This window comes from Ahaetulla prasina, chromosome 2 (assembly GCF_028640845.1).
Source record: "Ahaetulla prasina isolate Xishuangbanna chromosome 2, ASM2864084v1, whole genome shotgun sequence".
NCBI classification, from domain to species: domain Eukaryota; kingdom Metazoa; phylum Chordata; class Lepidosauria; order Squamata; family Colubridae; genus Ahaetulla; species Ahaetulla prasina.
In genome coordinates, this window is record NC_080540.1 from 38,807,702 (window position 1) to 38,834,792 (window position 27,091).

At 40.0% G+C, this 27,091-nt stretch overlaps 1 protein-coding gene across 31 annotated transcripts in view; it reads right to left on the reverse strand.

Annotated features, from left to right (window-relative positions):
• MAGI1 (membrane associated guanylate kinase, WW and PDZ domain containing 1) overlaps positions 1–27,091 on the reverse strand; it is a 534,475-nt gene that overhangs the window by 349,222 nt on the left and 158,162 nt on the right. The gene's annotated exons all lie outside the window — the stretch shown is intronic.

Sequence of the window (27,091 nt, forward strand, 5' to 3'; positions counted from 1 at the left end):
ATCCTTTGCCAGGGACTCTGATGAGCTGAAGGTAAGCACCGAGGAAAGAGCTGCGACTTGGCGTCCGAGGGTGTTAGAGAGAGACCTGACGTCAGGCCCTCTTGTAGGAAACCAATGATGTGAGATAGGTCAGGATCCCTAGGAGAAATGGACCTCTTTGAGCACCATATCGAGAAAGCTTTCCAAGTGAATTGGTATATGCGCCGTGGATGGTCGCCGTGCCGCCTGAATTGTCGGTACTGCGTCTGGGGGAATGTTGAGACCCGCTAAGATGTCCCGCCCAATCGCCAGACGGTGAGTTGTAACCACTGAGGTTCTGGATGGATGAGAACGCCCTGACTGAGAGCAATCTGATTGTCTGGTATGCGCCAAGGTGTTGTCACTGAAAGAGCTTTGAGGTCCGCAAACCAAGGTCTCCGAGGCCAATGAGGAGCCACTAGGATTAGTTCGCCTTCTCTTCCAGGAGTTTTCTGATTACCTTGGGAATTAATGGAAGCGGAGGGAACGCATAAAGCAGTTCCGTGGCCATGGTGATCTTAGCGCATCGACCGCTTCGCTCCTGGGGACGGGAACCTGGCAAAGAATCTGGGTAGTTGACGATTTGAGGAGTTGCAAATAGATCCACCTTGGGAAGCCCAAATCAAGGGAAATCTTTTGAAAGAGAGCTGGATCTAGTTTCCACTCCGCTTGATCTATTTGTTGGCGACTGAGGGCATCCGCCCGAACATTTGCTGTGCCTGAAATATGGGAAGCTCAAGCGAGAAGGTTGAATTCGCCCAGTGGCCGAGGTCAGTGTCTCTGTCATGAGGGTTCTTGAATGTGTGCCTCCCCATCTGTTTATATGGGCTTTTGCTGTTGTGTTGTCTGTGAGCACAAGAATGTCCTGACCCTTCACTAAGTCGTGGAAGTGGAGAAGGGCCTTGTGGATTGCTCTTAGTTCTAGAAGGTTTATATTGAGTTTATGCTCCTGTGCTGACCATAAGCCTTGAGCCATATTTGGACCCAGGTGGGCTCCCATCCTGTGAGACTGGCATCTGTCGAAGGACAATTCTGTTGGGTTCCCTGACTCGACGGCCCTTGGCCAGAGCGCCTGATACCCACCACTGGAGTGATGTCAGTGTCTTTGGTAGAAGACGAATTCTTGTTAGTGATGTGGACTGGCCTCTTCGTTGATACGGGAGCAAGGTCCATTGTAGTTCCCTGCTGTGTAAGCGAGACCAGGTACAATTCCAAAAGTGGAAACCATCTTCCCAATAGTTGGGAAAGAGATTTCAAGGACTGGATCGGGAATAAATGATCTGTCTGACCAGATCCTTGAGACTATTCTGGCGATCCTGGGAGAGGAATACTAATGACTGTTTGGAATCTATGATAGCTCCCAGGTGTAAGATAATGTTGAAGGTGAGAGGTGGCTTTTGGCCCAATTTATGGAAAAGCCATGTTCCTGTAGTATATGAATAGTGGTATTTAGGTCCCGATGAGCCAAGGGCTCAGATCGGGACATGATGATAATATCATCCAGGTAGAATTGGATACGGATGGGATGAGTGCGAATGTGACCAATTAAGGCTCCCATGACTTTGGAGAACACTCTAGGGGCTGAAGATAAACCAAACGGAAGGGCCCTATATTGAAAATGTTGGCCATTGTAACAGAAACGGAGGTATTTTCTATGTCCCCGGGCAATAAGAACATGAAGATAAGCTTCTGTTAGGTCTATTGAAGCCATGAAATCCTCTGGGTGAATGGCTTCTAAAATAGAATGTAAGGACTGCATCTTAAATTTTCGATAAGCAATGTATTTATTTAAGGATTTAAGGTCCAGAATTGCCTCCATCCCCGAGGGTTTAGCTACTACAAAAGTCTAGAGTAAAACCCTTGCCCTGATGAGACTGTGGAACCTGTTGAATAGCTTTGATATTGGAGAGATGAGTAATGGCCTCTTCCATGATAGCACGTTATGACTGTCGTGAGAAATGGGACAAGGAATAAAAACCTAGGGGAATAGAGGTGAATTCTAAAAGAGACCTTCCTAATAGTCTGTAGAACCCAAGCATCCGAAATAGTAGATTCCCAGTGGGCGGAGAAAGGGACAGGCGTCCGCCAATGGGAGGGAAGAGAGTGAATTACTTAGATCTACGGAGCCTTCCCTACCCCCACGGAAGGGCTTTCGGAAGGAATCTTGTAAGGTGTTCTGACCTGATTGTCCTGCTGAAAGGAGCCTCTGGGTTGAAAAGGTCTGTGTTGACGTGGCTGGTAGAAGCTGGAATCGAACCCCGAAAGGACTGATGGCGAGAATAAGGAGTTGAGCGAACGTCAGAGCGCCTGGACAATGATGGAAGAATCTTCCGCTTATCTTTTGTTTCAATCAAGAGGGGTTCAAGTGACTCCCCAAACAATTTTTCTCCTGAAAAGGGTGATGAGGCTAGTCTCCATTTGTTTTTGACATCTGCCTGCCAATTACGAAGCCAAAGGAGCCTGCGTGAAGTGATAGAAGACCCTATGGCCTTGGATGCGAAACGAGCGGCATTGAGTGTGGCATCTGCCGAGTATTCCAGAGCTGCAATGATCTTGTTAAGGTCCTGGTGGGATCTTGTATCTGCTGTGTTTGTCCTTGCTTGTAACTGCTTCAACCAAATGATGGTTGCTCTGTTGAAAAAGGATGCTGAAGCAGCCGCCTTCACTGACCAAGCTGCCGCCTGATGCCCTTTTATTAGAACCTTTTCAGCCCTTTTATCTTCAGGACGAAGATATTCCTCTGGGGGTCCCGTTATGTGGGAGGTGAGAGACTATAGGATTGTCTACTGCCGGTACCTGTAGGAGGTTGGACATTTCAGAAGTCATATTATATAAACGTTTGTCTAGGCTGTTTGGAAAAGGTCCAGAACCTGGGACTCCCCATTGTCGTTGAACCACATCTGTAAATAGTTTGGGGGACGGTACAGCGTCTGCTGTTATTGCTGGTTCAGAAAATAAAGTAGTAGAGGGATCATCCCCTTTTTCCCTACTAATTCTAGTTGTGGCCACTTCTCCCAATCGGGTGGTCATTTGGGCCTTATGTAATAGTGATTTAAAGACTTGAGGATTAAATAATCCAATGAAGGCTGGTTGTTCAAGATCTAAGCCTTCATCTTCTGAAAGGGCCTCATCCCTAGGGATCTCTCCCTCTGACAAATATTCTTGATCTGAATGGTCAGGAGATACCGTCTGCCCGTGTTCTGACATGATGTCTTCAGAACCTAGATGTTCCTGATGAGATCTGGCTGGAGTAGCTTGAGGCCTAGACTCCTGCTGATAACATTGCCTGAAGCTGGATCGAATTGCATCAGCAATGAGAATCCCAAACTCTGGAGGAAGCTGTAAGCCCCCCTGGCCCTGGATAGGATTGGAATGGGCTGTTTGAATGGGCTCCGGGCATCAGAATGTTGGCTTGGTCTTATATCAGTTTCTGGCATAGTCTGAAACAATGGGGCCCCATCTATAGGGACTGGAGTAGATCCTGTAGTTGGTTGATCTGGTGACCAATTAGGGGGTAAAGAGGTAACAGATGCTGCCCTGTGGGGGGACTGTTCCTCCTCCCGTGAAGGAGTAGTACTCACAGTGGACTGAGGTCTGGAAGTGAGAGAGGCCTGGTGCTGGGCCTTGAGACTGCCTTTTCTAATGCCTTATGTCTCCTCCTTTCCTCCACCGTGGGTTTGGATTTGAGTTCAGATCCCTTACTTTTGGAAGATCTGCCTGTAGGCTGATGTTCCTCCTGGGACATCCTCAGGAACCCGGAGGTGATATTTCTTTCTTTATTGGTCTTTTGCTCATTTTTAATAATCCTCCGAAATAAGCAGGCAAAAGCTTAATAAGAATCGCTTCCCAATATGGCGACCGCCAAAGAACTTTAATTGCCTCCAAAATGGCGCCCGGAGTCTTTTCGCCAAAATTAGCCGTTCGAGAGATCGCGCCAATATAAACTGCCCTTGTGGCCTCAGAGGCAAAGCTCAAGTAAGAGGCCCCACTCTACTTCCCCACGATTTCACCAGCCGGTGGTATACTTGCGTGAGGAGGGTTCTGTGGCGTCAGCCAAACTGTTCTCCGCAGCTGCAGCTGAGATCGGAAAGATAAGGGCTGTAATAGATCTCTCGGTGTGCCGTTTTAGCTGCTCAGCAAAGGCTGTGAAACGCAGCTTGCAGGAAAACTCCGCCCCCTTTGCAGAGTTGGGAAGCTAAGCAAACCTCTCTGAGCCCCGGGAGGTTGCTGAGGAATGAATCTGCCAGCCGGCAAGATTGCTGCTCTCCTTTTGCCGCTTGATGATTGAAATCTGAATCCTTTGTAAATCTTGAAATAACGCTGAAAACTTGATTAAATAAACGCACAGAAGAAAAATAAAACTAGAGCTAACTTAGGAGCTCAGGAAGACACGTTGGTCCAGCTTGGGACCGAGTAAAAAACTGGAGAGACAACAGGATAAGGCGGGGCTTGAAACAGATTAAAGACTCGGTCCTACAAGCTTGACACAAGAGTTAACCCATGCCTGACTGCCGTTTTCCCACCTGTCTGGAGAATAGATGGGGGCGGGCCAGTCAGAATTTTTACTGCCGGTTCTCCAAACTACTCATAATTTCCACCACCAATTCTCCAGAACTGGTCAGAACCTGCTGAAACCCTAAAAATATGTCATAGAAATTATCGAAGTATATATGATGCTAGCATTATTTGTAGAATACAATTATCTCAGTCATAAATACCTCTGCTACCTTATCTGATCGGCAATATCTGATCTAAGACAAGAATTAGTCAATTTCCTTAGTATTAAAAGCTTCCTAGAATCTGTAGCTCTTGTCCCTGAAAGCAATTAACATTGCCAATAACAACATGAATCCTTCCTGGTTATTCAAACATTAAGGTGTTGGGGGGGGGAATAAACAGAATCCTTTTATTCTAGAAAAAAGGAAAGGTGATGAGCTATACTAATTTCCTTAGGAAAAAGTTGTAAAGTTGTCTTCTATGTTGATTAGCCTGCTGGTTATTCCCAGACGATTGAAAAATTTTGTTTGCTTCTGCACTTTTTGTCTCTTCATTACAGATTATTATTTTTTAACCATGTGTTTAGCTGTATCTAAAGTAGACACGGACATAAAAAAAAAAGAGAAGATTGTTCTCTTAAGGAATCATAAAATTATACAGCTATTTAACTGGAACCAAAAAGATAATCTAAGCCAATCCTTTGCAACGTGCAGAAACCATTCATCTATAATAACAGGAATTGTCCAGCAGTTTAAAAATATTTTATCAAGAGGATTTTTAAAAATACTTACAAGTGGCTCCCTAATTTCACAAGCTAGAACATTTTTGCATGATTTAGAAGCTTACAAATGACAGTAAAATGGAAACAGCTGTCAGGTTCGAAAGGCATCCTGGATTCAGTGAATGCAATTCCTTACCTGAAAAACATAAAGAAGAAATTCGCATTTACACTCTATTCTGCAGAAGCTAATGGCATATTTCCCATTTTTAAATATATGCACAATCAGTCCCTTCTGCCAACCTTGTAAAAGATGTCTACATCAACCAGTCAAAACATGATTTAAAAACTGTGCACATCTTCCCAGTATAATATCTTCAGAAGCATTTATAATTTTCCAAAGAAGTGACAGATGGGACAGCATAATCAATACGCTGCCACTGGAGATGCCTTACTGCATTGCCTCTAGATGTCAGATATCAAAATAACTGCACATTTTGTAAAAAATAAAAATTAGTTTTCATTTTTTATAGAAAGTAGGTTTAAGAATATTCATGCAACTCAACCATACAACTAGAAATAAAATAAAAATATAAGAATATATATGCTTTGCATAAAAAGTTGACAGTCCAGGTTCCAAATTATATATATCATTTGCATTTGTTAAAAAGAAGGGATTTTAAGATCAGAGGCCAGAGTTTGGAAACTGCACATGAATATGCGATTAAATATTAAAATGTGATTAAATAAATAAATGCGATTAAATATCAAAATAAAAATATGCTACCAAAGGTGGAAAGAGACCACAAAATCCAAGATATTTATATGCCAGAAATGTCTTTTTCCACAAAGTTGTAGTTTCTGTAGCTTACTGGGGGGTCGGGGTGGGGAGGGTAAGAAACTGTAGATTTTGGCAATTCTGGGGTGGGTGGGTTAGGGATTATACTACTAAGAGTACGAAAGACCTATGAGAGCCAGTTTGGTGTAGTGGTTAAGGCACCAGGCTAAGAGACTGGGAGTTCTAGTCCCACTTTAGGAATGAAAGCCAGCTAGGTGTCATTGGGCCAATCATTCTCTCTCTCACACACAGACCCCAAAGAAGCTCAAGGATAGTTGTTGTGAGAAGGAAGGAGTATAAGATAATGTTCACTGCTTTCCCCTCACACATACATGCTAGTCGTTCCCGACTCTAGGGGGCGGTGCTTATCTCCGTTTCAAAGCCAAAGAGCCAGCGCTGTCCGAAGACATGTGGTCATGTGGCCGGCATGACTAAACACCAAAGGCACATGGAACCCTGTTACCTTCCCACCAAAGGTGGTCCCTATTTTTCTACTTGCATTTTTTACGTGCTTTCGAACTGCTAGGTTGGCAGAAGCTGGGACAAGTAACAGGAGCTCACCCCGTTACGTGGCACTAGAGATTTGAACCGCTGAACTGCCGACCTTTCAATCGACAAGTTCAGCGTCTTAGCCCCTGAGCCACCGCATCCCTTTGAGTTACTCATACAATAATAAATAAAATTGTTTGTGACTGATAAAGCAATAAAATTAGTACATAGATACAGAAAAGAAACCCTTTTGGGCTTGGACTTAAAACACTTCCCTGAAAGAACAAACGTGTTTCAAGCGATGTAACAAGAATTGGTTATTCAAAATGTAAAGATTTTTGTTTGCTTCAACGCATATGTCAATATTTGCAGCAAATACAAGACAAGAATAGAAACATAATACACCTATGCCTATATCACCAGCTCGATTCCAATAGGCATTTATTTATTAATGTTTGTATGTGTTCTTGTCCAAGAAGCTTAGAAGACAACTCATCTTCTTTCTTCCTCCACCCATTTCCTCCTTCCTCTGAAGCAGGCTCGCTTGACCTCATCTATTAATTTCTATGTAGCCCTCTATAGTGTAGAAAGTTAGCACCCACCCCTCTCCAAAGAAAATTAGATATTTTAGGAAATATTAAAATGGCAGAATATTTCCCCTAAAAGGGAGGCAGAAACTCAGTCCCCCCCCCCAACCTTTGTCAATGGGCCGTTAAGGCCTGGGCCAGTCTATTCTACATAACAAAGATCTAACTCCTTCAGGCAGAGCCATAATAGGAATTGCCCAAAGCCCTTTCATTACATCATCAACTAGCAAGAGTCAACCAAGCCTGGGACTCAAAAGACAACCTACAAAGTTACCCCTGCATGGCCCCATAGGAGTCTGACAACACAAGGTCAATTTCAAAGCCCAACAGAGAGTATAACACTCTCTCTCTCTCTCTCTATCTATCTCTCTATCTATCTATCTATCTATCTATCTATCTCAGAATTCGGGCTGATTTGTGTGAAACAAAATAAGGAAGTATACTAAGCTTTCTAACAGAGCTGGGCAGATCCTTCAAAAGAGATCCTTTAAAGTATGCAAAGCATCTTTTTTTTTCATTGTTAAAGCAGCTGTGTCTTTTTTTAGACTCAGTAAAATTCTGGGAAAACTGCTTTGGAATAAAGGGACCATATATAGATAACATGTACAGAGACAGCCAAAAAGCTACTCCCAATACAGCTGCATGAGTCTGGAAAACAATATTGATTTATTAAACAAATTTATATAGTCACCCAACTCACACATGACTCTGGATGCTTTATTTGAAAAAAAAAATCATCATCATATAATAAAACCATTAAAAGAAAACTCTACCCCAGCCTCCGTGGCAACAATAGTACAATTAGACTAGCCAATTGATCAATATCATTTCCATTCATATCCCCAGGCCCGCTCTCAAAGTTATGTTTATGGGTCTTTTAGAAAAGCAATAGGGTGAGGGTCAACTGTACCTCATGGGGAATGATGTTCCATAAAGAAGGGGCTCTACCACAAAGGCCCTTTTTCATGGTCCCCTCAGATGACAATCCCTAACTGATGGGACCTTTAATAGGCCGTGCCTTCCCATCCTAGTGGACCGGGTAGATGTAACAAGGAAGGTCCTTCAAATAACCTGGCCCCAAGCTATGTAGGGCTGTAAGGTGATCAATACAATACAATAAATACAATACAATAAATACAATACAATAAATGCAATGCAATGCAATGCAATACTGCTGCTTTAACAGTTCAAGTCATATGCTATGCTGCACATATAAAGTCCCTGCACACTAAAAGGTCCCAGACCATTTATTTGTGGATGACTGGAGACTGGGTTTTCCCAATCCTAACACTATCCACATCAGCATGTTAAAAAAAAAGAAGTAGAAGAAGAGTACGTATGAACAGTACTGATATCAGAAAAAATTGATAAGGAAAGTATATGTTTAATATTACATGTCTTACCAGCACTGAAGATTACCTTCACACAATAGAGGAAAAATGAAGAAACACCTCAAGATGAAGAGATAATTAAGAAGATATTAGATTGTTCAGAAATGGATAGACCTACATTGAAAATCAAATAGGAAGAAGACACAGAATATTATCAAACATAGAACTTATTCTACCAATAGTTGGGGGAAAAGGGGTAGAGAGTAAGAATGGAATTTGTATTGTTAAGCAATTTAAATACCCAGACAACATGATGTTTATTAAGCACTAAGATGATAGATAGATAGTTAGATAGTTAGATAGTTAGATAGATAGATAGATAGATAGATAGATAGATAGATAGATAGATAGATAGATAGATAGATAGATAGATAATATATATATTACATATGAATAGTGTACCTATGCATCATTTGCTTGTTGCAAGGAGAAAGGCCTTGTTGTCCAAAGCATGAAGCTTCTTGAATGGTCTGCAAATCTTACAGCAACTTACTTCTGCTAGTAGAGAGCTACTCATCAAATCATTTGCAAAAAAATCCAGTTTTATAAGTTTTATAAGCTTGGAGAGTTTTATAAGCTTGGAGTGCTTCCAAGTAATCATCCAGAAGTCATCAGACTTTAACTATGCTGCTAAGCTAGCAATGACATAAACTGATCCACTCATTAAGTTCATTTTTTTTTATTCAGCTTGTACCATCCCATATCATGGCACATAGCAAACCTATTAGGTGACTGAAACAGCAGGGACCGCCTGCTGTTACCGTTTGCCTCCCACCGACCCGTACGCTCTCACAGAGAGGGCCTTCTCAGGGTGCTGTCCGCCAAACAATGTCGGCGGCCCCAGAAGGGCCTTCTCTGTAGAACTCACCTCTGGAATGAGCTTCCCCCTGGTTTACGTCAAGTGCCTGATCTTTGGACCTTTCGCCGTGAGCTGAAAGCGCACCTATTTATTCAAGCGGGACTGGCCTAAAATTTTATTGGGTTAAAATTTTATTGGGTTATTTATATTTTAATATTTTAATTCGTTTTAAATCTGGCCACTTTATAATATGTTTGTTTTAATCTCTTTTAATATTGATACTGTGATTTTTTACTTGGCTGTACACCGCCCTGAGTCCTTCGGGAGAAGGGCGGTATAAAAATTGAATAAAATAAATAAATAAATAAATAAAAAATATCACAAATGAGAAGGATCAATTGCTTGTCATTATGCATTACCAGGAAATGGAACAGGGGTCAGTGGGGTACAAGAAAGAGGATACATAATGTAGAAAGTTAGCACCCACCCCTCTCCTAGAACAATGAAACATTTTAGGAAATTTTTAAAGGGCAGAATCTTATATTTCCCTGGATGAGAAATGGAGAAACATGTTTTTTTAGAGGCAAGAAGCAGACTCACTCTTAATAGCCCCACCTTTCTTAACAGCCCATAGCAGAGGTCAGCACTTAAGAGACAGATAGCTCTATTCATAAGCAACTTCTCTGCAGCGAGGTCTGAACAACGGTAGGGTTAACCCTCAGCCACAATAGGAATTGCCCAACAAGCCCCTTCATTGCATCACTCTCAAAACTTCAACCAAACTTAGCTCAGACAAACTCCTAGGATTTGCACATGGCCCCATGGGAGTCTGAAACAGCCAATGGGATAGATGGTCTTGTACAGGAACAGGAAGCTCAAGTGCAAAGCCCAAGAGAAGGTATAAAAACCCCTCACTCTCAACTCCATGTGGTCAGCTGAACCAGAAATACAAACATGTGCTTCTGCTTCATCAATAAATGGACCATCTTTCAAATCAGCCTCCAGCCTACATTTTGTCTCCAGTGCCTTTGTCCCAGCTTGGAACTGGAACTGGATATTTCTTCCAACAATAATAAACATTCTGAGCAGTGGTGAGCTTCAAAATTTTTTACTACTGGTTCTGTGGGTGTGGTTTGGTGGGCATGGAATGGCTTGATGGGCGTGGCACCCCACCCCACTCCAGGGGAAGGTTACTGCAAAATCCCCATTTCCTCCCAATCAGCTGGGACTCGGGAGGCAGAGAATAGATAGGGATGGGACCAAAATTTTTATTACCAGTTTGCCAAACTACTCAAAATTTCCGCTACCGGTTCTCCAGAACTAGTCAGAACCTGCTGAAACCCACCTCTGATAGTGAGGTACTATAAAATTTGCCATTAAAAATTAGGCTGGGTTATATTCCAACGTTTCTTTAAGAAAACATGACTGGAAATATCTTTGACTCCCTTTTTCCTTACAAAAACCCAATGGAGTAAATTTAATTGCGATATATTGACAGGTCTACAGTCACACAAGAGAGTTTTCATAACTGAGGTTATTGGATTTGGAAGGAGTTTCTCCAAACCTACTCCACATAATCCACTAGAACACACAGATCCTTACTGTAACAACTGGCTTTATTAACAGCTGCATTATTTATGGAAAAGCAAGTCACTGGCACACAATATTAATCTTGATAACAATTTATGTTCTTCAAAAGCTTTTGCAGTTGATTTCTTTAAACTGTTTAACAGCGTATTGTGCTCTACAGAGGACAATCATTTAACATGATACACCAAACATAAGCTAACTATGGACATGACCCTTACCATCAGATAGCATGGCAAATCATAGGCCTTCATAGTTTATTGGTTATTCTCCCTTTTCGACCAATATCTTCACCAGGACTGGCCAACCAACAAGCCTTACATTTTTTTTTAACAGCTCCATTTTAGAAAAGAAAATAAGTGTTTTCCCACCTTCCTATTTTATGTCTGTATTCCCTTTGTGAATTCACACTGTGTGTGGTGGTGGGGAGACAGTAGAGGGCATTATAGCAGAAAAATCATTAAAGCTAAAACAAACTCATTTGGATCCATTCGACCTCCTATCTTTATGTTCAAAGATGTGAAGCTAGGCCCAATCATTAAATGCATTAAAGAGAAGCTGCAAATAAAGCATGCAGGATAATTCCCTGATAAGAAAAATAATCTCAGGATTGGATTTATTTCTGTAATAATTGAGTGAGAATGGCATTATCTTTCTAAATAAAACAATCCAGTTCTTGCTTATTATTGTGGTTATGCCTAGATTAAATTAAATTAAATCAATTGAATTAAAAATGAAAAGAAGGACTGGGGGAGACATGATAGCAGTGTTCCAATATCTTAGAGGCTGCCACAAAGAAGAGGGAGTCAATCTATTCTCCAAAGCACCCGAGGGTAGGACAAGAAGCAATGGGTGGAAACTAATCAAGGAGAGAAGTAACCTGGAATTAAGGAGAAACTTCCTGACAGTTGGAACAATTAATCAGTGGAACAACTTTCCTCCAGAAGTTGTGAATGCTCCAGCGCTAGATGATTGGACAACTATTTTTCTGAAAGGGTATAGTATTTCCTGCTTGAGTAGGGGGTTGGACTAGAAGATCTCCAAGATCCTTTCCAATTTCTGTTATGCAACCTGGCCTCCATTCCAGGATTAGAAGATGAAGTTGAAAGGTAAGAGTGCGTCCTTATTATAGGTAGTCTTCAGCGTACAATTATTTAACGACCATTCAAAGTTACAACGGAACTGGAGGGGAAATTATTTACCACCAGTCTTCATGTTTATAACCTTCACAGTATCCCCATGTTCAAGCGATCAAAATTTGAGCACTTGGCAACCAGCATGTATGTATGAAAGCTGCATTGTCCCGGGGTCACATGATCATCAATTGCAATCTTGCCAGCTGGCTTCCAATAAGCAAAGTCAATGGGGAAAGCTGGATTCATTTAACAACTGCATGATTCATTTAACAACTGCAGTGATTTACTTAACAATTCTGGCCAAAATGTAAAATTGGGCACGACTCACTTAACAAATTCCTTACTTAGCAATGGAAATCTTACTCCCAATTGTGTTAGTACATTGAAGACTACCTATATACTGGACTACCTGTATTTCCCCCAAAAACCTTATCCAGTGATTTAAAAAAAAAACCCACCCAGATACATCTCCATTAAAAGGAGTGTCTTAAAATGTTTAGGGAAGGATAGAGAGATTCCAAAGAGAGAAGGTCTTTGGGGAATACACCGAATCACAACTTATTCCATGTCTCTGAAATCTGCTTTTGCAATCTGGTATGTGCCACATGTCCTGGACTATATCCAAGACATTATAATCAACAACAGACACCTAGAGGGATTTCCTTAAAAATGAGCTACACATTTTCTGTGGTTGGACACCATCACCTCACCCCACAAAAACTCAAACCACTGCTGCAAGATTTTGGCCATGTCCCCAATACATTATTCTTCTTCAAACTCACAACAAAATATTTACAAATTTAAGTTTTCTGCAAACCCTTGAGATGCCAATTATTCCTTTGAATTATTATTTTTTTAATTCAAATTAAATTAATTTAGTTTTAGGGTTCTGCAATATCATATAGAGGCAGGGGTGGGATTCTACCAGTTTGGACCGGTTCAGGCGAACCGGTAGCTCCAACGATCAGCTGGGAGTGAACCGGTTTGTTCCAACAATCAGGTCGGCCTGCCCACCCGCCCCTGCGCTTTACTTACCTTTATCTTCTGATTGCTGATTGGCGCATCAGAGTGGATAGCCATGCCTCAGTTGTGTGACTCCCAAGTGGTAACACAGAAGGTTAGTATTTGTAAAACTGTGCAAGCACACATGCAAAGCACATGATCACCAAACCGGTTGTTAAAGTGGCAGCATCCCACCACTTTATAGAGGGGATTTGGGTTGCTGGGTTATTAATGTGTGATCTCCACTGAGAGAGAGAAAATGCTGGCATAAGTAGCACTAAAATGAACTATATTCAGCAGTGCATTTAATCATCAAATTCCTGGTATTTTGACTTTTTCTTATGAATAGGTACATTTAAAAAAAAAAAAAAAGACGCATACTTGTTAAAGAACCAGAAATCACAACCCTAGGAACTTCCAACCGCCCTACCTTGGAAATTACACATCAGACACTTAGCCCATTTGAATAGCATTCTCAGATGTCATCCAGTCAACTTCCATTAGGTTAACTAGAAAAATGCACAATTCAGTAGTTTCTATAGTAAAACCACAGTACTATTGCCCTTGACTTTGATAAGATACAGCTGAGATGTATTTAACATGAGGCGAGATAGTCGATGTGAACTTAAGATCATTTCTAAAAGGCGCTCATAAAAACACATAACAATGGGACCATTGTGTACTCTGATCCATTTTATCTTTTCAGCAGAAAACAGCATTCTGGAGAAATTGCCAATATGTTATTGCTAGCACTTTTTATTTTTATTAAGTCTCCTATATGAAACACACAGACATAAGAAAGCTTCTAAGCAAACAGTGCGGGAAAATTGTTATTATAACAAAGTAGAGCCCATCCCCCTTTAGCTGGACGGAGATGCTTCCGTCCGATGCTTGAGGAATTTTATTGAATTATTAGTTTAACATTTGATTTATTTTATTATCCTAACTTATCACACAGCCAAAACAAACCACACCATAAAATCAGCAATAAAAACAGAATTCCTAGCTGTTCATAAAGATTTGTCTGTCAAATATGTAAAATCCATCCAATCAGAGAGTTTAAGTGGGACGCTGCAATGATTTGAAAAGAAAGCAAATAAACAGGAAGTAAAAAAAAACATTTTCAAATAGCCTGGTACTAAGCCATGTAGGGCTTTAAAGGCGATAACCATCAATAATAATTTTTAATTTATTACATTAAATTTAATTAATTCAATCAATTTACATTTTAAAGCACTAGTAAAAATGAATATAGTTGCTTTAAAAAATCTTTTTTTTTTTGAATGACATGAAATAATTTAAAAACTAAAGTGATATCCATCATGGAGTTTAGGTAGATTGAATGACATTATTAAGCATTATCCTATTGACTCCTGAGGTACATTTTAAATAGTAAAGTAGTAGAATAGGGCATTTCTCCATGTAATAATAGAAATGCTGGGAAATCTTTCTCCTTGTCTCTTCTATGTGGGTGTTAAAAATTGCTAGGTAGGTAAATTGCAGAAGTAGTTGTTGGAAGAAATTTCCCCAGTTCGTTCCCAGCTGGGACACACCACAGACACTGAGAAGAAATGGCTGCAGAAGCCAGCTGCCAGAAAGTGGAATTCTTTTAATGTAGGAAGGCAAGAAGTAAACAGTGACACAGCTGGAGCGTTCCTGGTTTGCAAGCAGTTGGAAACGTGAATCTGAGCCTTTAATGCTTAATTCCCCTTTGAAGCTCCTGCAGCATGATGGGTTTATTTGTGTGTCTCTAGTTAAAGTGTCTTCCTGCCTAAATGTGTTAATCCTGTCCCAGGCCCTTTGTCTTTCGTATCCTGGGTGTTAATCTTGTCAAGAGGCAGAAAAAAGGGAGTTTTGATTTACCTTGGAGAGTTTATTTTTAGCCTGATTCCCCTTATCTTAATCGCTCTACTTAAGTGTTTCTGTGGTCGGCTCTGTTACTTTTGTAAAAGTCTTTAGCTGGCTGCTCTGAGTTTTCCTTTCAGCTGGTGCTTCTTGGTTTTCTTAAAGGGGAAAGGGTCTTGAGTTTCTTGGCACTGTTTTCCAAGGTTTCTGGAGCTGTGAGGTTTCTGGTACTGTCCTTTTGGGGGTGTACTTCCCACATAGCAATTTTTAAAATTCTCTACTTATGAAGAATAGTTCATTAAACTTTACGGCAAATAGTTTGTTAGGCTGGATTTTTTTATCTAGCTACAGTTCCAAATTCCAGGGCGCTTCTACTTAGAATGAAAAATGCACACCTAAACATACACGGATGCAAATGGATAAGGGGTTATCCTATTTCATCTTCCTGTAAAAATGAATAAAAATTGTGACAGCGAATGCCAATTTAAATTAGGCTAGCTTGTAATTGCAGCGTTATACTTATACTTATACTTTTTTCAAACAACTGAGATTGGGCTCTTAATATACAGGTTAATATTCTTCAAATGGAGTATGTGCTATCTAGATAAGGATATTTTAGTGAGCATTTTTTCCACCTACTGTAATATCTGGAGTGCTCTTTTCCTCTTTATTATTGTAATTATTGCAGGTTAGCACAGCTCTCATTTTTCTTCTCTAATGGCTTGAAGAATGCTATTACATTCTTTCTGGAGAGAAAATGTAGACGACTTTAATGGTACTATTATTATTTCCTAGTGTTTACATTTCATATCAAAACCGGTTAGAGACAATGATCAGCCTTTTGAAATTACTTTGTGGCAAAAGGAGTACAATGATTTATTATGCAAATATCAACCTTTAACAGGAACTGAAAAAAGGCAACTCTTGCAAATCTAGTAAGAATGCTATTAAAACCTGACTATTAGTTTTCATCTAAAACAAATTTGTCTTTGATCTGGAGCCCATTGTGCAGGTAGCATAATTCTTCAAATGATCTTAACATTAATCAAGTAAATCAACTTTTAAGGAACATCTTTCTAGTTATGTTATACAAGCACGTTGCTCTTCTATTAAGACTCCTTTGAAAGCTACATCTTAATATAATAACAACAAAAAGAGAAAAATCATCTGATGTGAAGATGATGTATTTGTAACACCACCACAGATTTGAGAGATACACAGTTTGATGATACAGATTTTAGAATCTAATACCCAATTGATGTCAATTTTGTTTAATATAAATATAAAAAACAATTGCTACCAGCCTGCCTTCCATTGAGGACCTGTATACTGCACGAGTCAAAAAGAGGGCTGTGAAAATATTTACAGACCCCTCACATGCTGGATATAAACTGTTTCAACTCCTACCCTCAAAACAACACTATAGAGCACACCAGAACAACTAGACACAAGAACAGTTTTTTCCCGAATGCCATCACTGCTAAACAAATAATTCCCTCAACACTGTCAAACTATTTACTAAGTCTGCACTACTATTAATCTTCTCATCATTCCTATCACCCATCTCCTCCCACTTATGACTGCATGACTGTAACCATGTTGCTGGTATCCTTAAGGTTTATATTGACTGTTTCCCTATGACTATCATTAAGTGTTGTACCTTATGATTCTTGATGAATGTATCTTTTCTTTTATGTACTCCAAGAGCGTATGCACCAAGACAAATTCCTTGTGTGTCCAATCACACTTGGCCAATAAAGAATTTTATTCTGTTCTGTTCTGTTCTGTTCTGTTCTGTTCTGTTCTGTTCTGTTCTGTTCTGTTCTATTCTATTCTATTCTATTCTATTCTATCCTATCCTATCCTATATAAATACAACAATCTGTTGAAAATTAAGGAGGTTCTTAAAATGACCTGTCAAAAAAGGAGCAAATTGATAGAGGTCTTTAATTGGGTGAGTGAGGGGGAGGGGTGTTGCATAATGACACACTTTTTTTAGGGTAAACTTCAATTCAATTTCTCAAAGTGGATTTCACCTATAACTGCAACATGTAACAGCAACAATAATTTCACTGTACTCCTCACAAGGTTGTTGCTGTTAGAAAAATCTGAGGAGGAAAGAATATTAGGTATGTTCAGAATTATTTATAAAAAATAATAAAGGCAGAAAATAAATTAAATGAATAAATAATTGATTTTGAATACAGTACCATTGTTTACAACTATTCTTGAATTTAATGACCTTTCAAAATAATTGTTTTGATTACCATTTTCATTATTTTCTTTATAAATTAGAATTTAATATAGATTTCCTGATTTATTTTAACTGTTTTGTTTTTAATACGTATAGTACTAAAGTGGCAGTAATAAATATATGATGTCTTTCAAACCCAACTTTCCCCAGGGCAGCTTACAGTCTATTTCTGAGAAAAATCAGTAGTCAGTGGTACAGCAAGTTTTATTTAATCTAATTTTTTAAAAAAAAAAATTTTTGTTTACATTTATACCCCGCCCTTCTCCGAAGACTCAGGGCGGCTTACAATGTATAAGACAATAGTCTCATTCTATTTGTATATTTTTTTACAAAGTCAACTTATTGCCCCCCCAACAATCTGGATCCTCATTTTACCTACCTTATAAAGGGTGGAAGGCTGAGTCAACCTTGGGCCGGGCTCGAACCTGCAGTAATTGAAGGCTCTGTGTTCTAATAACAGGCTTCTCTATTGCCTGAGCTATCCCGGCCCCTAATCTAATCTAAGTTTTATTTAATTAAATTAGCATAGCAATAGCACTTAGACATATACAGCTTCACAGTGCTTTTACAGCCCTCTCTAAGCAGTTTACAGAGTCAGCCTATTGCCCCCAACAATCTGGGTCCTTATTTTACCCACCTCGGAAGGATGGAAGGCTGAGTCAACCTTGAGCCGGTGAGATTTGAACCGCCGAACTGCAACTAGGAGTCAGCTGAAGTAGCCTGCAATCCTGCACTCTAACCACTGCATCACCTCAGCTCTATTAAATAGAGGGTTATAGAGGGAGCCCCTCGTGGCTCCCGTATGACACCTATCCTGCGCAGACTGCACTGGCTACCTGTGGCCTTCCGGGTGCGCTTCAAGGTGTTGGTAACATAACCCATGGCATAGGGCCGGGTTATCTACGGGACCGCCTACTGCTACCGAATACCTCTCACCGACCCGTGCGCTCTCACAAAGAGGGACTCCTCAGGGTGCCGTCAGCTAGGCAGTGTCGTCTGGCGATGCCCAGGGGAAGGGCCTTCTCTGTGGGGGCTCCCACCCTCTGGAACAAACTCCCCCCAGGACTCCGTCAACTTCCGGACCTCCGAACCTTCCGTCGCGAGCTCAAGACGCATTTATTCATCTGTGCAGGACTGGCTTAGATTTTAAATTCATAGATTTTAAATTTATAGGGGTTTTAAATTTGGTTTTAAGATTTATATTTATATTTTTAATATTTGGCATTAGAATAAGTTTTTTAATAGTTATTTTAATTGTATACAAATGTTTTATGTGCCTGTGAACCGCCCTGAGTCCTTCGGGAGATAGGGCGGTATATAAATTTGAATAATAAATAAATAAAAATAATAAATAAAAAATGATCTATAGACTATAGTAAAATATGGAGTTAACAGATCACAGGTCTGCGGTCCATTGGCAATCACGCTATGCAAGCGCTGGGCGAATGTGGGAAACTCCACTTGCACAAGTGGTGTGCGCACATGCAAAACCATCCCAATCCCCCCACTGTTGCCACGGTCCACAGAGCTAGAAAAGTTGAGAGACCGTTGATCTAAATTTACAATAAATCACTATCCTATAGTATCCACACAAGAATTTAGTGAGCTACTAGGCTTAATAATTGCCATGAATGTTGGTTTCAGCTTAGCAATTTTTAAGTGATCCAAATATATTCCATATATTCTCTCAATATAATTGTTTAAAACCAGGTAAGAAGCTTCTAGATGTCACTGGATATCACTGGATGTCACTGAAGAGCGACACTGTATTGCCTCAATCAGCCTCAAAGGCTGGGAAAAGTGGAAGGAAGAAGGTGACGAACAACAGCAAAGTGGATAGACTGAGTTACAGTGCCAATGAGTTCACCGTTGGGAGACCTGAAGGACTAGCTACGGACAGATCATCATGGAAAAAATCCCTGTGGTTACTAGGAGCTGAAAATGTCTTGATAGCACATAATCAATCCATCAATTTAATGAAAATGTCCAAGTGGTGCAAATTCAGGTGCATGATATCTTTTTCCTGGCTATAATTGTTGAAGTTCATCAAATGACAAGATTCTCGAGATCCTTAATAAGAAAAAAGGAAGCACAGTCAAGCCAGTCTCTCCTGAAGTCTCCCAGCAAGGCAACTGTGTTGAAAGACAGTCAACTGTCAAATTTCCAGCAAAAGCTGTCATCTCTCTTCAAGGACAGACTCAATTATCCAATAACCTTCTGTCACGCAGGATGAGAATGAGAAATGAGCTGACTGCCTTCACACACAAAAAAAGCTCCAGTAAAGCGGGGAAAAGCAGATACTTTCGATACACAGACTTGCTGCCTTTACACACAATAATAATCAGTCAATTGGTTGCGGCAATTTGCAATCAACTCTATTAACAAAGATGATCAAACACACATCTGAATCAAATCATGCAGGCAAAAACAGTGTTCTTTAAATAGTTTAAAATGTTTTTATTGCTCCTTAACATCATGTGTATATATATATATAAAAAAACAGAATATGTATTATGTATGTACTTACACACACACACATTTTATTTGAATTTTTTTTCTTTTTAATTGCTTTTGTCATTGGTTAATTTTCTTTTTTAGGTTCTATATTTTCAAAATAAGTACTAAAATAGATTTTTAAAAAGCATCAAATCATTGTCAGCAGCAGTTCTTATGAGAAAAAAAATGTCCATTTATTTATGCACTTTTAATTAGGCACTATTAGTCTACAGTATCCTTAAGTCTTGTAACATATTCTTTCAAATATTTTCTAAACCTGCACCCGTATTTGCTGAAAATTCTTGTCATTCACACTAAATCATAAAGACCAGGGAAGGTGACGCTTCCATTACATCTCCCTGTCTATCATTAGCCTCCTCTCTTTTAGTCATAATACATTTGGGGAAAAGGAAGAATACTTGTTCATGATATTCTATCACTCCAATTCGTTTTATCCTTCCAGAAAGAACTGTTAAACAAATCAATGTTTAACCAAGATCCCTGCTTCTTTCCTTTTCTAAATTGACAGAAGGTAATGCTTAGTTTCTGAGTTGTGACTATGGTTCAAACCTAATTGGGATTCTTGAGTAATGTTTTCATTAAGCACTATGTCTGAAGATGATCTTTGCCTAAGTTATCATTTGAGATGGTCCTCAGTTTTGGTCCTCTTCATATTGACCATGATTTAACAGGATATTTTCTCTGTTCTTTTCAGGGTGGATTTGATTTAAATCGACTTGATCAACTTGATTTAAATCAAGCCTTTTCACTAGTGGTTTAAATAATGATTTAAATCGTGATTTTAATTGACTTGATTTAAATCACAATTTAAATCACTAGTAAAAATGCTTGATTTAAATCATAATTTTTAAAGAACAACTGTCTTCTCTGTCCTGCAGCGGCTCCTCCTCTGACCTGCTGTTGACTCACCGACAGTCCCATTCACTTCACTGGGACGGCTGTGACACAACAAGGTGAGGGACATGGCAGCAGCAGGTGAGTGGATGCCAGCTAACAGGAGCTGCCATGATGGATCTGAAGTGATAGGTGCTCTTTAATATTATATTTATAAGCTGCTTAGAAGGTTTCACTTTCATATTTACTCCTTGCCCTTCCTCCTCACACTTAGAGCCTGGTGGTACAGATGCATTTCTCTTCAAACAATCATACAGTTTGTAGTCTACATAGATTTGCAAAACAATAGGATAAAGGAATATTCCTGAACTTTGTTTTATGATTTATCTCCTGGTTAGTGTGAAATTGTGTGAATGCATCAATGCAGTGCATGTTATCTCAGCTTGCAGAGCTTGGATTCATTGAATGAGTTTACCAAAAATGTAAATATTGCAGAATATACAGCCTCATGCTACATAACTAAGCTCCATTTCATGCTGAATAAACTAAATTATTAATGTATGTTAAATTGGAAACTATCTTTAGATAGATTTTTACTCCAAAAGCATTTTATTAAAATGAATTTGATAAAAATCAAAACAATCCAATTTAAATAAAAAAAATCTTATTTAAACTTTAAAAAATCCGGGTTTGTTTTTAAAAAAAAAAAAATCAACGATTTTTATCCACCCTGGTTCTTTTCTAGAACGTGTAAATACAAAATGGATAAGTAGACATTCCATGCAATATTTCACAATGGCTTGATGACAATTTCTGGACAATACAGCTATTTTATCACACATCTGTTTCAGCCAGTTGATCAGTTGTACAGAGATTGACCTAGATGGAAAATAATAAATTTGGCAGAGAAAATGCAAACGTGGCAGAAACACCAGATGAATCTATAGCTTACAGGTTGGTGGTCTCAAACATCCTCTAGCAATAGACCTCTGGGGTTTTCACTCTGTTCCCACCAAAGTTAAAGGGAAAAAAATGCTATAGAACAATGTCTTCTCATCAGAGAATTTCATGAATTTCATCAGAGGTTTGCTCTAATTGTGCTTTTTTTTTAAAAAAAAAAGACAAAACAAAACATGAAAATGAACAGAAGAAGAAGCCCAACTGGATACATTCCTAAATGAAGAAATACTTGAGTCACATTCAATGTTTCATGTGGGTTAGAGAAAATTGTCAGTATGTGTGGTCTCTCCCTCTCTCTTTCTTTTTCTCTTTGGTGGTGGGGAATTCTCCCCCCATTGCCTCATTCATAAAGACAGCCAAGTGGTCATTATCTTCCTTCGCTATCTGCCTTCTAAAGATGCAGGACCGAATTCTCCCACCAGCTGAAAACATTTAAGCACGGAATCTTCTTGGCTGTGATCAGACCTGTCATGGAACCAAGTTTCTTCACTGAGCAGTGGGAAACCAACCAATTTAGCCAGAGACAGCTTTGTAAAGCCATTAATCCTAGAACAAAGCACTGAGCTAGGCATGACAGATGGAACGCTGAGATGCTAAAACCCAAAAGATTGGCGGCCAGAGGGTGGGTGGAGGAGTTGAGTGGATAGCAGAAGCAAAGCATCAAAATATTGCATTGGTTTGTCATTGTTTTCCTGAAACTTCATGGCAAATACGGAAACAGCAAGCCCGATACCATATGACACTTTTGTGCATTACTTTAAATTAGTGTCATGCAACCTGTTTGGAAAAAAAACCATATGTCTAAGCAAACTACCGCGTTTCCCCACAAAAAAGACCCTGTCTTATATTTTTTGAACCCTGAAATAAGCACTTGGCCTTATTACCATGCATTCAAAAGCCTGATTGGGCTTATTATCAGGGGATGTCTTATTTTGGGGGAAAACAGGGTACTCTTAAAAAACCTGAGATTCTGCCATCACTTCCAGATTCCATCATTTGGCTGAGATGCTAATAAAAAATTACAGACTCAGCAACTAGCAGGAGTTTGAATTGGGTGGATATCTAATAAAATTTGAGGGGGAATCTTGTGTCCATATATCATTCAAGGGAGTCTAACCACAATAGGTACCTTAAAAGACATGTTTCCTCAGGAGCATCACTTTTTCCAGCCTTCTGCATGAGCCTGAAAGTAAAGCTAATACAGCTGATTTATACTTGTGGCTTGTATAGGGCAGGGATCCCCAATCCCCGGGCTGCAGCTGGTCTGTTCGAAACCAGGCTGAGTGAGCAACTGGCTGATGCACACGTGCAGATTAAGATGCATAAGTGGCGAGCCAGTGTACACGCATGCACACAGATCAACTTATGCGAGTGATACGCCAGTTCTCCTCTGTCCCCAGCCTGGGCGCCAAGCCATAAAGGTTGAGGCCCGCTGTTTTAGGGGGTTGAGCAGGGGGTTGGACTAGAAGAGTTCCAAAGTTCCTTCCAGCTCTATTCTGATTGAAGCATGGGAGCTGGTGCATTTAAACACAATTGTGAGAAAGAAAGGGCTTCTTTCTCACAATTTCCAAAAAGTGCAAACCCCTCCCGAACATGTAATTATTTCTTCTAAAAGTGGATTCATTTGTGAGGTCTTGTCAAATCTTGATTTAATGAATTAAAATTAATGCATTAAAATGAATTAAATGAATTAAAAGTAAAAAGGAAGCCAGGCTGCCCAAAGAACACGGTAGCTGGATACCATCAAAGGTGGCACCAGCCAGAACATAGAACAACGCAAAGAAATAGTGCATGATCAGAAGATGTGGAGAGACTTGTCCCATAGAATCATTAAGAGTCAGACATGACCGAACGGACAGCTTCATCATCAATATAAAAAGCCAGTTTGTGTAAAAACATTGCTGTGTACCTAGGTTTCAGGCTCATGTGGCACCCATCCGCTCTGCAAGTAGTGATACAAGGGTTTCATCATTCATCTTGTCATAGTTCAATCAGCCATTTTTAATTGATAAAATGTTTACAGGGTACCCTTCACTTATGATCAGCTGCTTAGTGACCGTTCAAGGTTACAATCCCATAACAAGCCCAGAATCCCTTAAGAGGTGGAGTCTGGGCAACTGAACGGAGCTAGCAGAGTGTTTTAATAGCCGGATGCCCTTCCTGTGGCCAATGCGGAGTTTTGCTCAGCAGATATATTCTCAGTGTGCCCAGAGAGAGAAATATCTGCCTCTACCTAGCATCGAACTCACAGCCTCCTGACTGTGAGGCGAGAGCTCCACCTCTAGGCCGCCATACTACTCCACCATTCAAAGTTATAATACACCCCTCCCCAAAAGCTACTTAAGATCCAGCTTTGACATTTGGACATCATTCCCCCTCCCCCAGCAGTCACATGAACACATTTTGCATCCTTGACATCCATCTCGCATTTACGGTCACTTGTAATTCCCCACGGTCACATGGCAATAATTTACAATCTTTTTTTTTCCGTCAAAAACCGGCATTTATTTCCAGTATGTGGCAAAAAATATTTCCAGCCCATAAGAAACAATGGGTTCACTTAACAACCACGGTGTTTGCTTAACAACTGACACATTTGCTTAACAACTGCTGCAATAAAGGTTGTTGAACTGGATCCTGTCACAGGGTGACTTGCTTTATAACCACCATGACTTACAATCATAGCTGACAGGCTCAATTACATTCCTAATTTGAGGGCTTTCTGTAAATCACACACTAACTCTTGAGAATTTAGTGAGTAGAAAAACATTAAATCAAAACATTTCCTAAATCACAAATGTCATGTCCCTCAATTAAAATAACCTCTTGGTGGCTGCCCAGTCACTGAGTAACTAAAGAAAGCCAGATGTGAACAGCACAGTCATAATGGCAAGGACAGCCCTGTGAAATTTACTCTTTGGCCCCTTTCCTCTCGTTTCTCAAGAGGACAGGATCCTAAGCAGGTCTTTCCCTGATCAACATTTCTCAACTTTGGCAACTTTAACAGAAGTTTGCTACTTCTTTCCTTTATCACAAGAGGGTATTCTTAAACAGTCTTCTCAGATTGAACTTTAAAAAACAACAACAGTATCTTCTGTTTATTGTCAAATAAAGGAAACACATTATGTCATTGGAGAGTTGATATGAAACATATTCAGTAGATATATCATCTAAATCAGGGATTTTCAAACTTGGCAACTTTAAGAGTTGTGGACTTCAACTCCCAGAATTCCTCAGCCACAAGTCTTAAAGTTGCCAAGTTTGGACACCCCTGATCTAAATCAACCTCAACCTCAAGATCTTGAAGATGTGTGGACTCCTAATCTGTTATGACCGAGTTGATATTAGCATGCTGGCTGGGGAATTCTGGGAGTTGAAGTCCATAGATGTTCAAGGTCCAGATGTAGTTTCCTTCAGGCACTAGAATATGTTGACTTCTTAGGAATAAACTGCTTGTCAAGAAGCAACAGAGAAGGTTTTTCCAGAAGTAGCAAGATCCATAAATTAATCCATGAATCAAGTTTTTCTCAGGAAAGTGAATGGGAAGCAGGCACACCAAGCATTCAAGAACTGAGAGGGCTTTCTAACAAGCAGATGTTGTTGTTAGTTGCGAAGTCGTATCTGATCCATCGTGATCCCATGGACAACATTCTTCCAGGCCTTCCTGTCCTCTACCATCCCTCAGAGTCCATTTAAGCTCACACCAACTGCTTCAGTGACTCAGTCTAGCCACCTCTTTCTCTGTCGTCCCTTTCTTCTTTTGCCCTCAATCTTTCCCAGCATTAGGCTCTTCTCCAGTGAGTCCTTTCTTCTCATTAGATGGCCCAAGTATTTCAGTTTCATCTTCAGGATCTGGCCTTCTAAAGATCAGTCAGGGTTGATTTCCTCTAGAACTGACCGGTTTGATCGCCTTGCAGTCCAAGGGACTCTCAGGAGTCTTCTCCAGCACCAGAGTTCAAAGGCCTCAATTCTTTGGTGCTCAGCCTTCCTTATGGTCCAACTTTCATAGCCACACATTGCAACTGAGAAAACCATAGCCCTGACTATACGCACTTTTACCATCTGTTAAGCTACTGAAGTTCGCAGATGACACAACAGTGATTGGTCTCATTCGAGACAATGACGAATCCGCATATAGATGAGAGGTCGAACGACTAGCCTTGTGGTGCAACCAAAACAATCTGGAACTGAACACACTCAAAACCGTAGAAATGGTGGTAGACTTTAGGAGAAACCCTTCCATACTTCCACCTCTCACAATACTAGACAACACAGTATCAACAGTAGAAACCTTCAAATTTCTAGGTTCTATCATATCGCAAGATCTAAAATGGACAACTAACATCAAAAACATCATTAAAAAAGGACAACAAAGAATGTTCTTTCTGCGCCAACTCAGTAAGCTCAAACTGCCCAAGGAGCTGCTGATTCAGTTCTACAGAGGAATTATTGAGTCTGTCATTTGCACCTCTATAACTGTCTGGTTCGGTTCTGCAACCCAACAAGAAAAACACAGACTTCAGAGGATAATTAGAACTGCAGAAAAAATAATTGCTACCAACCTGCCTTCCATTGAGGACCTGTATACTGCACGAATCAAGAAGAGGGCCGTGAAAATATTTGCAGATCCCTCGCATCCTGGACATAAACTGTTTCAACTCCTACCCTCAAAAGCGCTATAGAGCACTGCACACCAGAACAACTGGACACAAGAACAGTTTTTCCCGAAGGCCATCACTCTGCTAAACAAATAATTCCATCAACACTGTCAAACTATTTACTGAATCTGCACTACTATTAATCTTCTCATAGTTCCCATCACCAATCTCTTTCCATTTATGACTGTATGACTATAACTTGTTGCTGGCAATCCTTATGATTTATATTGATATATTGACCATCAATTGTGTTGTAAATGTTGTACCTTGATGAACGTATCTTTTCTTTTATGTACACTGAGAGCATATGCACCAAGACAAATTCCTTGTGTGTCCAATCATACTTGGCCAATAAAAATTCTATTCTATTCTATTCTTTTGTTGCCAAGTAGATATATTGTAGAAATTACTAATGAAGCCATTATGAACAAAAGCTTATTACTGCATCTCAAATTCAAAACCTGTTTACAGGGGGATCAAAGCTTTAAACTCCAGCATTTCTTTCCTTCTTTGTATAGTGGAACTGGATTGAAGGCACCTGTCTCTTGCTTTGTTAACAGACTAGTTTGATTTCAGAGCATTTGGTTCAGACCTTATGAGAGCTGTTCCTATGAAGCAACTGGCTCTGTCGCTTCTAAGATGAGATGATTAGCAGCATGAGGCCACCTCCTGGTACACAAACTCTCTCTGTGGAGCACTAAAGCGAATGGAAGAAGTAGGACAAACAGAGTCAACGCCAAGGAGATAGGATTGAGAGAGCTTTTGTAGAAGAGCTGGGTCTGTCTTGCCCAAGCATTAATTAATGCTGTTTCTACACGGGATGCCAGTTAAAACTCTTGACAGCTCAGAATCTGCTTACACTGCATGAATCATATCGAAAAAAGATATGTCAGCAACCATGAAGTCAGATCCAAACTTCTTTTTACTGATGACAGTTCTCAGCATTTTCCTTATAGTTGTA